Below are 14164 nucleotides of genomic sequence, written 5' to 3' on the forward strand. Positions count from 1 at the left end.
ACTTAGTAGCTATGATCTCCTATGGGACAGACTTATAGGATAGGATCTTGTAGGAAGGCCAGCAGGATGTTAGATATATGGATATTATGCATAGGTTGTAGCACAGTACTAGTACAGGTACAAGTACAAGTACAAGTAATGGTATAGGTATAGGTGCAGGTGCAACAGATGTGGACTATTTTGTTACAACAAATGGATTAGTTAGGTTCAGAGATAAGATATATGTGTCATATAGTTCATGAGCTCAAGAAGCTGATCTTGAGGGAGTTTCATGTAAGACCATATTCAAGTCGCCCAGGTTATCAGAAGACACTGACAGGAGTGACCATATTTTACTATTGGCTAAATATGAAGAGGGATATAATAGAGTTTGTGGTGAGGTGTTTTGATTAAGAACATGTGAAGGCAAAATGTAAGCATTCAGGTGGACTGCTACAACTGATCACGATTCCATAATCGAAATGGGAGGTCATTTCCATGGACTTCATCACAAGTTTTCTAAGGACATTTAGATAGCATGATTCAATCATGGTTATTGTGGACAAGTTGACAAATGTTGCACATTTCATTCCAGTGAATTCTACCTTCTCAGCTAGAAATGTAGCACAGGTATTCATCAGAGATGTGGTCATATTGTGTGGTTTTCCGAAGAAGATTGTGTCAGACAAGGATGTGAAATTCACTTCCAAGTTTTGGAAGGATTTGTTTGCAGGTTTGGGCATAGAGTTGGCCATCAGTACAACTTATCATCCGTAGACAAATGGGCAAATAGAGAGGGTAAAAAGGATATTGGAGGACATGTTGAGGATGTATGTGATGCATCAGCAATGAAAGTGGGAAGAGTACCTTCCACGTTCTCTTACAATAATGGGTATCATGAATCTTTGAGGATGAGTCAGTTTGAGGAATTGTATGGGTGGAGTTGAAATACTACTATTAGTTGGAGCAATCGAGTTAATAGGGCGTTGGTTGGACCAGGCATTATGGCAGACATGGAACAGGAAATGTAGGTAATCAAGAATAATATAAAGGCATCATAGGATAGGCAGAAGATCTTTTTAGAACAGAATAGGTTGTTCAAGGAGTTCTAGGTTGGGGAACAAGTGTACTTGCACATCAAACCGAAGAAAAGATACTTATGGATTGGATCATGTGCCAAGATGGCACCATGGTTTTGTGAACCCTTTAGTATCATTAAGAATATTGGGCTAGTAACCTATCAACTTGCACTGCCTCCGACAATGAAAGTCCATGATGTTTACCATGTGTCATTGCTTAAGAAGTATGTTAGATATGTTGATCATGTGATTGACTAGTCTATATTACAAGTGGAACCAAATGGAGAATTCCCACTAGAGCCTTAGTGTATATTGTAGAAAAAGGTGCTCATCCTTTGGAACTGATAAATCAAGCAGGTTAAGGTGAAATGGAAGCACTTTGGGCTTGATGAAGCTAAATGGGAGATGGAAAATTAGATGTAGGCTATGTATCCTTCTCTGTTTGTCAGTTGAGGCAAAGGAGTTTTGGTATATGTTTTGGTGATGTTTTTATATGTATATGGACGTAAATACTACCACAAGCTATGTTATAAAGATCCAATAAGTAGTATGGGTTTCATGTCATTATGATGTTATATTTGTTATTTTTTCATGTTAGTTTTCTTTTGAGCAGGTTGATCATTGTAAATACTACAATGAGCTAAGTTATAAATCTCAATCGATGGTATATTTTACTTACAATAGTTTTGTGGTTATAATTGTTACTGAACACCGAGGATGGTGTTCCCCTAAGGGGGAGGGTTCTATAATAGCCCTGGTGAAAATTCCATGTAATAAAAGTTGATAAAGGAAAAATAATAACCAAAATTGATGGGACACTTATTCCAAGCTGAATGTTGGGCAAAATCCAAGTGATGGGGATCACTTGCGATTGATTAATGGCTAAGGAAATTGGAAAAGGCAATGGCTAAGACTTTGGAAAGGAAAAATGGCATATTTGGCACATTTATCTATAAAAATATTGGAAATTATGAAAAAGGGGAATGGAAAGGTCACAGGTTGCATGTGAGGAGGAAAATGAAGGAAAGTAATGCAAAATGAAGAAAATAGAGGCCTCATTCATAAAAAGGCTTATGAGGATTAGTTGGTAATATTTTGTCAGTTCAATTTTAGATCTCTCTCATTATTCTCTCTCTCTCATACTCTTGGATACTTAGAGTTTTCTTGGAGCACTCTTGGAGGGTGTAGCATACTTGGATTTTTGGAGCAAGAAGGGAAAGAAAGAGCAAGAAAGTGCAAAAGGATATCAAGATCAGTAGCTACAATAGGATTTTCTTGTAGGTACTTATCCTGGATGCCTTGGTTGGACAAATTATTTGGAAGCTTGGTGGTAGTTGTGGGTTGAGTTACTAGTCCTTGAAGCCTCGGTTGGAACAAATGCTCTGGAAGCCCTGGAAGGCTTGGATAGAGACCAATGTGATGATGGTTTTGTGATGTCCAGTCATGAGGTGGAATCATTGTTTGGTGGTTTGAGTTGGATGGCCTTTAGAATCCCTGGATTGTTTTTATTGATGTGTTCTATGAGATCCCACATTCATGCTAGGAATATGGCATGGGGGTGAATGGATGAAGAGAAACTTGGCTTAGCCATTCTACGGTCAGGTGGATCGTGGAAGTCTCATCTCGAGTTTGGATTTTGCATCATCAATATGAGGTTATTTCTCCTTATATTTCTATGAGTATTATATTGGTTTATATGTGGATCATATGGCTGTGATTTCATTGGTATTTTTGTTGCTATTATGATGGTTATATATATGTTTTATGACAGAATCTATGTATGGCTCTCATCATGTTTTTACCGATAAATCAATGAAAAATATATCTATGACCTAATGGATGAAATGGAAGTTGATTTCTTGAGGCATCAATTCTTGTTAGTGATTCTCAGCTAAGTATGAGACCCCTATGCTCAGATTTGTTATTTACAGTTGTACATTACATATTTGTGATATGTTTGGTGAAATTTGTGTCATGGCTAGTAGGAGTCCAATAAAGGTCTTATTCAAGTAATTTCTTTTTCACTTTCATTTCCCTATTATCTTATTTTTTCTGAAAATGTCATTCTATTTTGGGCAGTGACCTGGGCTCTGGGCCGAAAAAATTGGCTCAAATCCCAGGGATGTTGGCACAACACTATGCAAAAAAGACCCTATATGCTGGCTTGTAGGCCTATGAGAGTGTCTAGAGGTCCCTGAACACTGGCATGCCCATAGGATGAGAGCGTCAAGAGGTAAAGTTGTCCAAAATCTTAGTGGGACCCAGGGGCTGGTTGGCAGAAAGGTTGGATTGGTTCCTAAGGGTCATAATGCTAATGTTGAATGTATGTATGGTGTGTTTCCATTGGTTCCACTTCCTTAATGTGACCTAGGAGGTCAAATCATATCATAGTGGTCTCTCGTCATATGTTTACCCTGACTGGTCGGTTTCTTTGGTAGATGTGGGAGGGGGTGACCACATGCTAGTTGCTTATTGATATTATTATTACATCATGCACATGATATGTTTTATCATGCTAATCTAGATTGGTATGTGCATATGTAATAGCCTCACCAACAGAAAGTTGAGGTATTCTTTTTATTATGCTTTTATTTAGCTAACAATATCATATTGCAAGAAATAGAAGGTCGAGAGATGAAGACCAGAATAGTTGAGTACATTTCATATGAATCCATGTAAAGGTTAGAAGAGACATTAGTGTCATGGGAGAGATTATTTGAGAAATAAGGAGGGGGAGACTCTCCTGGTCTAGTAAACACATTAAGAAGTTTGAAGGAAGAGATTGTAATTTGCAAGGAAGATAAAAGATATTGATTAAAGCACGATAAAAGCTTGTGAAAGCTCAAGAAAAGAATGTTGAGGTCAATGTAGTTGTTGAACCTCAGAATTACCCTCTCCTTGACTTTTTTTCTCACCTCTTTCACTCACTTTCTCATAAGATTATAGACCCAAGCAATGATAAATGCTAGGTTTTGTCTTAAGGAAAGCATTAAAATGATCGACATATTATATTTTCATGTTCTTGCTATTTGAATAGGTTTTTTCAAATTAGCTACAGAATGCAACCTATTCTACAGCTAACTATGGATTTCGTAGCTGCTCTCATGGTTTGGTAGTTTCCAGGTGTCAAATAAAGAATTGGGCCACATGGGAATTTCTAGAATCATCTCCACATGGATTCTATCATATTCACTCGGTCTAGATCGACATAAAAGCAAGCCTAAAGTCGTGGTCAAAGATGGATTCAAAGTATGTTATCCAAAAGCAGTAAGACTCTTGATTTTCTCTTTTGTAGCTAATCAAGAGTCTAACAGTTCTGTTGCAAATCTAACTCAAATTGGCCAGCTGTAGCTAATTAAAAGTTTAAACAGTCCTATTGCAATTCGAATTAGCCACCTGTAGCAAGTTTATCTCATAAATAGTCATGTTACATTTAATTTTAATTAGCCACCTGTAGCAAGTTTATCTCATAAATAGTTATGTTATTTTACTTTAAATATCAGTTTCATGTAACCACGAGAAGTTAGAAGGAATTACGTTAACTTCAGGCTTTTTGCTGATACTTTATATTCGGACTTATTTTTTTTCATAATACAAACTTTGTGTTGCCAATGATCGTTTAAAGTGCATCATTAACTAGCTAGCATTCCAACCACGTCAGTTGTAGAGGCCCCCTACACTGAAGGAGGTTTTTCATTTGTTCTTTTTAGTTCAATTTCCATTACTCAGTTTTTAGCAAATCTGTTTTCTAAATTAGGATGATTTTTCATTTTAGTTTTTAATCAGTAGCATAATGATAAATCACAATTGTGCATCCTTGTTCTTCTAAGATATCTTGTGGAGGAAAATGAATTTGTTTCCAAACTAAATTAAGATTGAAGTAATAAGAATACATAGTTGCTTAGTTTTCTTACTGTTTTGTCATTTATTTTCTTAGAACAGAATTGTCAATTAACTGTGTTAATGGATGTTTTCAAAAGCCATTTCAAGATGATTATGATCCTAAACTAAATGGTTAAATGTCTAATTCATACAGTGATTGAATTTTCGTGGTACATTGTTATTTTCCTAGGAACTTAGGAACTAAGGTATAATTGATTTCTTGCACAACACTTCAAGAGGGTAATGCCTCACATTTGAATGTTGGAGAATGTAAAAAATACATTAGTTGTTTACAGTTAGTTTTACATGCTTTTACCTTTTTTCTTTCAGATCCTCACTTAGTTGCATCACTGATATTCCCAATAACCATTTCAAGGAGATTAATTTAATCATATTCCAAAATTTAGTGGTTGAATGTTTAATGAATGAAATTGTTGAGTTACCTACTGCATCAATTTCATTCCTGGTTTTAAGAATTAGATCCATGGATTATGACTAATGATAAGATAAGATAGATGCTCTGTTTTTTTATTAGGTTCTAACTAACCAAAAGTTCTTGTTCCATTTTTAGGAAATTAGATCAACTTAGGAACATTTCCTTTCCTTTAAAATTCATTAGATTCATTTAAATTTTCTCATAGTTTTAGGTTATGCATTCTTAGACATCAAAGAACATAAGCCCCCCAAAAACAACAAAAAATACAAAACAATGAAGCAAGAAAAGGTTAACTAAGCACATATAGTGCACTAAACTTCATCAACTTACAAACCTCGGTTGAAAATTTATGCAAGAAATTTAGGATACTAAATTGACTAAACATTTTGGCACTGTTGCTGGGGAAGTGTAATTAGGTAACCTCATCTATTACATCTAAAAAATGATATGTGTAGAGAAAGTGACTCTAGGTGTAGATTAATAGCTAGAGGTAGGAATTTAATTCCTACAACACCACTTACTCCACCAAGACTAAGAAGAGATACACCTCCATCTCAAACTCATATTCCACAACTCACTAGCCATAGACTTCTTGAAGTTCTAAGGTCAGAAATCCAATTAAGAAGATATCCTAATTCATCTACCAAGGCATTCCTAGAGGAAGAAAATGTTGGATCTCCAATAAAAGGAGTAGCCTTTTTCACCTCTACAGGGGAACATATTTTAGCTGAAGAATTACAAATTCTTAGAGGAGAGGGAGAGGTAGAACCTTTCTTCCACATACCATTGATAGAGGAACCATAGGAAGAGGAATTAACCTTGCAAGTTGAATCTTATATTAACCTTGAAGAATATATAATGCAGGAAGAGAAGAAGAAGGAGAGGGAGTTTTGAATGAAGAATTTACACTATTTGGAGGAGGAAGAGGTAGAGGAAATAATGGAGAAGGTAGAGGAAATGATGGAGAAGGTAGAGGAAATAGGGAAGTTGATAATTATTTTGGATTCCCTATATTTGATGAAGAAACAGATGCCACAATGAAAAAGATCTCACCTTCTGTCCTCCCAAATTTTCATGGATTAAAAAGTGAAGATCCTGAAAGATTTTTATTTGAATTTGAAGTCTTGTGCAGAATTTATGATTATTTACAAGACTCTGAAAAACTGAAATTGTTTCCTTCAAAATTGAAAGGAGATGCTTTAAAAGGGTTTATTGGATTGGTCACTCAGTCTATTAGAACATGGAATGACACGAAGAAAGCATTTTTGGACAGATATTTGGATTATTGCATGCTTATCAATCACAAAGATGAAATGTTTAAAATGATGCAAAGAGAGGATGAAAATTTGGAGCATTTAATTGAAAGATTCAACTATAACTTAAAAGGAGCAAAAATGGAAAACTTAGATCAAGATAATTTAAAAGCTCATTTATTAAAGACCACTAGAGATGAGTGGATATACATCCTTAACATGATGGGGAAGAGAGATATCTCTCAACTCCCATTAAATGACATTGGATAATTATGTGTTCATCTCTCAAGGGGAAAATCCAAAACTGGGAAAGGTCCAAGAGATCCTTCTCTTGCTAGAGTGAATAAATCTGCAACTGGATTAGTGAGTAGGGCAGAAATTGGAAACATGCTTGATGAATTTAAAACAGATATTGTAGGGAACCTTAGTGAACATATAGATGCCCTTAAGTTACAAAACATGCAGGATGTTGGAAATAATACTGAGAGTGGGGGTGGATCAGTATTATCAAATTCTTTTCAATATATCTTCCTTATTTATACTTTGAATAATTCTTCAAATATTGATCATTACTTTGTATGTCAAAATCATAAAATAATGAGCAGGAACAAGAAATGCAAATAGTCACACAAAAGAACACCAGATATAAGGTGGAAACCCAATGTGGGTGAAAACCACCTGCTGCAATATGTCTCTATCTTCTTTTAATAAGAAACTCCTTTTACAATGATTTTGTACTGGTGCAGTCCTTTACCAGTACGCAGGCTACAACCTACAGAGAGCTACAAATCTCTCTCTAGTTTTCCAGTCTCTCCTGGAAGGGAGCTACAACCCCCTACTTCTTTTCTTTCAAGGACCACTTTTCATTAATTTTCAGACTGGATCCAAGAACATCAAAAACCCATCAACTACACTTGCATCATCAATCTCTGATTTCACCAAAGCCAACCCGCATACAGATCTGCAAATATTTCCTTATAACTTTGCAGTTGTTCCATACATCAGACATACCCAGATCATAACATGTGTAAAATAAAACATGCATCAATAATTCAAACCCAGATTATTAGATTTATAGATCAAGCGTATGCCACATATCACAAATCAAAATCATATAGAGATACCACTATTCCAGCCTTAAGATTTTGACCCATCAATAGAACTTATCCTTCTCCTTACGCTCAGGTTCCTTCTTCATTCAGATCCAGATCTGCACCATAACCCAATCACAATATTCCAGATCTAGCACTTTATCAGATATTCAATAATTCAGAAGATGCTTTGCCAAATGATCTCCTTCCTCTTTTATAGCCTTAGTCCTTTCTCAATACCACGGTCCAAAACCATAGGATCAAAAAACTGTTGGACTAATACCATGAACCAACCATGAAAGAGCGTGAGATCAACACTTTTGGATGCAATACCACGGACCAAAACCATAGGATCAAAAACTGTCGGACTAATACCATGAAGCAACCATGAAAGTGCGTGAGATCAACACTTTTGGATGCAATACCATGGGCCAAAACCATAGGATCAAAAACTGTCGAACTAATACCATGAACCAACCATGAAAGTGCGTGAACTTTTCTCTTGCATGAAGGGAACGTTTCTCTGCATGAAAGTGCGTAAACTTTTCTCTACATGAAATAAACTTTTCTCTGCATAAAAGTGCATGAACATTTCTCTACATGAAATAAACTCTTCTCTACATAAAAGTGCGTGAACTTTTCTCTACATGAAATAAACTTTTCTCTGCATAAAAGTGCATGAACTTTTCTCTACATGGAATAAACTTTTCTCTGCATAAAAGTGCATGAACTTTTCTCTACATGGAATAAACTTTTCTCTGCATAAAAGTGCGTGAACTTTTCTCTACATGGAATAAACTTTTCTCTGCATAAAAGTGCGTGAACTTTTTTCTCTTCATGAAAGGAACTTTTCTCTTCATGAAAGTGCGTGAACTTTGCTGCACTATAATTTATCATCTGAGATGAGTGGGTTGCCATCAAGTACAACATATGTATCATAATGCCAACAATCTCCCCCTTTGGACTTGATGGAAACAACAACCAATCACTCTCCCCCTTTGACATCAAGGGCAAAGGGTTATGCTCCCCCTAAGAACATGCTCCCCCTGACTATAAACCAGATCTGCAAAGAAGAACCATAATCCATCAAAACACCATAAATGACCATGAAAGAGATTGAGACGTATTGCAGCAATATTTAGACCAGCATCCATGATCTCCTTCTGTACTTCCTCCATAATGCCAACAATGCATGATATGCTCCCCCTGAACCTGTGCCATTCGATCTTTGACCAATCCGCAACCCAGCACATGTACGCATATACTTCAGATGAACCTTGCGTACAACCAACAATCAGAAGAGATTCAACAACAAGATGATGCATCAACAACCCCCAGCTTTTGCCTGAGGTATTCAAAGGTCTCCCTAGGCAATGGTTTGGTGAGTATATCAACAACCTGTTCCTTAGAAGGAACATACTCCAACTTGACCTTTTGTTCAAGCACTTGTTCCCAGAGAAAGTGATACTTGATTGGTATGTGCTTGGATTTTGAATGCATGACTGGGTTCTTTGAAATGCTGATTGCACTTGTATTATCACATAAGATGGAGATGGGTGGTGTACAAGTAATTTGAAAATCCTGCAAGGTCTGCATCATCCAAAGGATTTGAGTGTAGTAAGATGCAACAGCAACATATTCTGCTTCAGCTGTAGACAAGGCAATCGAACTTTGTTTCTTGCTGAACCAAGATACTAATCTGGAACCCATAAAGAATGCACCACCACTTGTGCTCTTCCTGTCATCCACGCTTCCGGCCCAATCTGCATCAGTATAAGCATGAAGTGTGAGATCTGTATCTCTAGGATACCATAAGCCATAATTTTGAGTCCCTTGAAGATATTTGAAGATTCTCTTTACTGCCTGAAGATGAGTTTCCTTTGGATTTTCCTGAAATCTTCCAACTATTCCCACTGCATGCATGATGTCTGGTCGGGTACCTGTCAAATAAAGTAGACTTCCAATCATAGATCTGTAGGTTGGTTGATATACTGCTGCTGATTCATCATTTGAACTGAGGCTACATCCTGTGACCATGGGTGTACATACTAGTTTTGCATCCTCCATGCCATATTTCTTCAAAATCTGCTTGAGATACTTGGTTTGAGACAAGAAGATCCCTCCTTCCTTTTGTTGAATTTGCAGGCCAAGAAAATATGTCAATTCTCCAAGCAAGGACATTTCGAATTCTTTCTGCATCACCAAGGCAAAGCTTTGACTCATAGATTCTTCATTGCTGCCAAAGATAATGTCATCTACATACACAAGTATTAGCAATTTGTCATTTTCAATTTTTATATAAAGATTGTTATCTGCTGATCCTTTTGAAAAACCTTGTTGATGAAGATATTTGTCCAAACGATAGTACCAAGCCCTTGGAGCTTGTTTAAGACCATAGAGAGCCTTTTTCAGTCTGCTTACAAGATTTGGATCATTTCCAAGAATGAACCCATCTGGCTGCTCAATGTATACTTCTTCTTCTAAGTCTCCATTCAGAAAGGTTGATTTCACGTCCATTTGAAATACTTTGAACTTTTGAAAGCTTGAGAGAGCAAGGAACATTCGGATGGCCTCAAGTCTTGCAACAGGAGAAAAAGTTTCCTCAAAATCTATTCCTTCTTGCTGCGCATACGCTTTACAAACAAGTCTTGCCTTGTTTCTAATTACTTCCCCATTTTCATTCAACTTATTTTTGAAGACCCATTTTGTCCCTATAACATTCTTATCCTTTGGTCTAGGAACCAACTCCCAAGTGTTGTTATTTTCGATCTACTCAAGTTCTTCATCCATTGCTTTGACCCAACATTCATCTTTGCATGCCTCTTTTACATTTTGTGGTTCAGTGGAGGAGAGTGATGCCAAATAGCTTGAAGCTTCTGCAATTGTTCTTCTTGTTTGTACACCTGCTTCTTTCTGCCCCAAAATCTGAGATTCTGGATGATTCTTCTAAACGTACCGGGATGGAGTCTTCTCTTCTATTCTTATCTGTTCCTCTGGTGCTCCTTGAGGTTCTTCTTCTTCATCATTCTGTCTTTGAGGGTAGTCTTCATCTTCTTCGATATTTTCATGATTTACTTACCTAGGAATGTATCCCTTTTCATCAACCACTACATCAATGCTGTCAACAATTCTTCCAAGTATTTTATTGTAGCACTTGTATGCTTTGCTGTGTGAAGAATAACCAAGAAGAATGCCTTCATCTGCTCTAGGTTCAAGTTTGCCAAGTTGCTCATCAGTATTCTTAATATAACATTTGCTCCCAAAGATTTTGAAGTGCTTTACCGAAGGAGTCTCACCATACCAGAGCTCATGAGGAGTTTGAGTGTTGTTCACTCAGACATTTGCTTTGTTGAGAATAACAACCGCAGCATATACGGCTTCACCCCAGAAAGTTGCGGGAGTTCCGGACTCATCAAGCATAACACGGGCCATTTGTTGGACTGTTATGTTCATCCCTTCCACCACTCCATTTTGCTGATGAGTTCTAGCTGTAGAGAATTCCCTTCTTATCCCATGTTCTTCAGAGAAATTGAAAAATTCATTTGAGGTAAACTCCCCACCTCTGTTGGACCTGAGGCACTTAATTTTGTAACCTGATTCATTTTCAACCAAGGCTTTGAAGGATTTGAATTTTTTGAATGCTTCGTCTTTGTGCTTCAAAAGTCCTAACCAAACAAACCTAGAGAAATCGTCAACGAATAATATGAAGTATTCTTCTCCTCGAGGTGACCTCGTCCTGAAAGGACCACATACATCTGTATGGACTAGTTCAAGAGGCCTGCTGGCTGATCCTTCCTTCTCCGGGAAGTTGGTTCTGGTTTGCTTACCAAACTGACATGATTTGAATATAGTGTTGTTTGGAATTTTGATATCTGGAAGACCACGAACTGCCTGATATTTGCATGCCTTCCTTATTTGTGAAAATCTTAGATGCCCCAACCTCTGGTGCCATAACCAATGTTCATCATCCTTGCTCAAATAGCATTGTTGTTGTCCTTCTTCAAATATGTATAGATTATTTGGAGTTCTTCTACCTTTGATCACTGTTTTCCCTGTATCAAGATCACGAACGCTACATCCATTTGATCGAAATATTACCTCGGTTCCTTGATCGCACATCTGACTGACACTCAGAAGGTTATGCTTCAAGCCATCAACATACAAAACATTTCCAGCTTTGACCTTTTCTTTTAACTGAGCTGTGCCTTTTCCTTTTACAGCTGCTGGAGTATCATTTCCAAAAGAAACTTTCTTTCCCTTTTCTAAAGCAGAATATGATTCAAGATTTTCTTTATCACCTGTCATATGCTTCGAACATCCACTGTCGATGTACCATAGATTTTCCTGTCCCTCTGCATAAAAGGCTATCCCACATCTTTCTGATTGTGGTTCCTTTATTCTCCATGTTCTGGTGCTTGAGGCTTGTTCCTTTGTCTGCTGAAATCTGCTCATGCATTCAGAATCTTCATGACCGAAGTTATTACAAATAGAACATTCAATTTCATTTTCAAGAGCCGAAAAGTTGTTATAGGTCCTTTTTGTAATCCCAGTCATACTTCTTTGTTTTTGAGCTTATCTAGTCATGATTGTTTTATATGCAACACATTGAACTACTTTGTGACCAAAGTTATGGCAAGAGAAACATTGGCCATTGAAGAAACTTCTGCGGTTATCAAATCTACCGCCTAAATGATTGTAATTCTTATTGTCATCCATTCTTGAAGCAAATTGAGAATATTTTACCTGTGGCTGGTTGTAGCTTTTGTTCACCCTTAATACAGATTTCCCTTGGTTTACCTGGTAGTCTTTGTTAGTTCTTGATGTAATTCATCCCTGCTTTACCTGGTGATCTCCATTGTGCTTTTGCTCATTCCTTCTTGCTGCATTAAGATAACTCTTTGAGGTGGATGCTTTGAGATGTTTCTCCATTATACCCCAGACCTGTCTTGTTTAGCGGAGAACGTTGTACATTGATGATCTCATCCAGAGTTTCAGATCCTTTGACAAACTTAAGATTAATAGTCTTTGTTTTCTCAATTTCTTTTCTAAGGCCAACAATTTCACATTCTAAATTTTTAAGAAATTTTTCTTTTTCATCAATTTGAAATTGTAGAGTATCAGTGATCACATTCTTTTCTTCTATACATGTCTTGAGTCTAGAAATCTCTTCATAAAAACTATCCACATCTATAGCATCCATGTAATCATCATCTTCAAAGGCATTAAAAGTTTATAGTCATTACCTCGTTCATCTTCATCACTATTTGATAGACCATCACTGTCTTCATGAGTGTAGTAGCTTTTCTTATTTGCATTCTGTTTCTTGTTCCATCTAATAGGTTCCTTTCCCTTGTTGATCTTATCCTTATGAGGACATTTGGTAGCATAGTGACCTACTCTTCCACAAGAAAAGCATTTGAAGGGTAACTTACCTCTGAACCGTCCAACACCCCGTTGAAGATTTCTAACAAAATTTGATTCTTCTTCTTCTTCTGACCCATGTCCTGATTCATAGTACTCTCCTTTACCTGAAGCATTGAAGGCAGCTTCTTTCCTATTAGATGGACCTCCTTTTCTCATTTCATAAGTAGTTAGAATTCCATGTAGTTGTGACATTTTAAGATGTTGTAAGTTCTCCTTTTCTTCTATAGCAGAAACTTTAGATTCAAACCTAGGTGACAAAGATCTTAGAACTTTTTCAACCACAACAGCCTCTTTTATTTCTTCACCCAAATTTTTCATACAATTAACAATCTCATCCACACAAAGAAAATAGTTAGCCACACTTTCATCATTATACATTCTGAGATTCTCATACTGAATCCTGAGGGTTTGAAGTTTTACACGTTTTACCTATTCATCTCCTTCGTAGCTCAAAAAAATCTTGTCCCATATTTCTTTTACGGATTTATATTGCATAACCTTCACGAATTCAGATTGAGATAGACATCCTAGAAGAGTATTAACCGCCTTTGCATTTTTTTCATATTTCTTCTTCTCAGCTGAATCTGTAGGAGTAGCTGATGGAAAAGTATACCCTGTTTCTATAATGTCCCATACTTTTGTACCCAAAGATTGAAGATAGGCAGTAACTCTTACCTTCCAATATACGAAGTTTATCCCATCAAAAATCGGTGGCCTGATTGATGCTTCCCTCTCGTAGTTGCTCATGATGTTAGATCTTCCTTCAAGCGATCAAGCTTCTTCAGAAGGACCTGCTCTGATACCAATTGTTGGAAATGATACTGAGAGGGGGGGTGAATCAGTATTATAAAATTCTTTTCAATATATCTTCCTTATTTATACTTTGAATAATTCTTCAAATATTGATCATTACTTTGTATGTCAAAATCATAAAATAATGAGCAGGAACAAGAAATGCAAATAGTCACACAAAAGAACACCAGATATAAAGTGGAAACCCAATGTGGGTGAAAACCACCT

Source organism: Pinus tabuliformis, chromosome 6 (assembly GCF_031772625.1).
Source record: "Pinus tabuliformis cultivar Carrire ecotype Pingquan chromosome 6, CPIR1, whole genome shotgun sequence".
NCBI classification, from domain to species: domain Eukaryota; kingdom Viridiplantae; phylum Streptophyta; class Pinopsida; order Pinales; family Pinaceae; genus Pinus; species Pinus tabuliformis.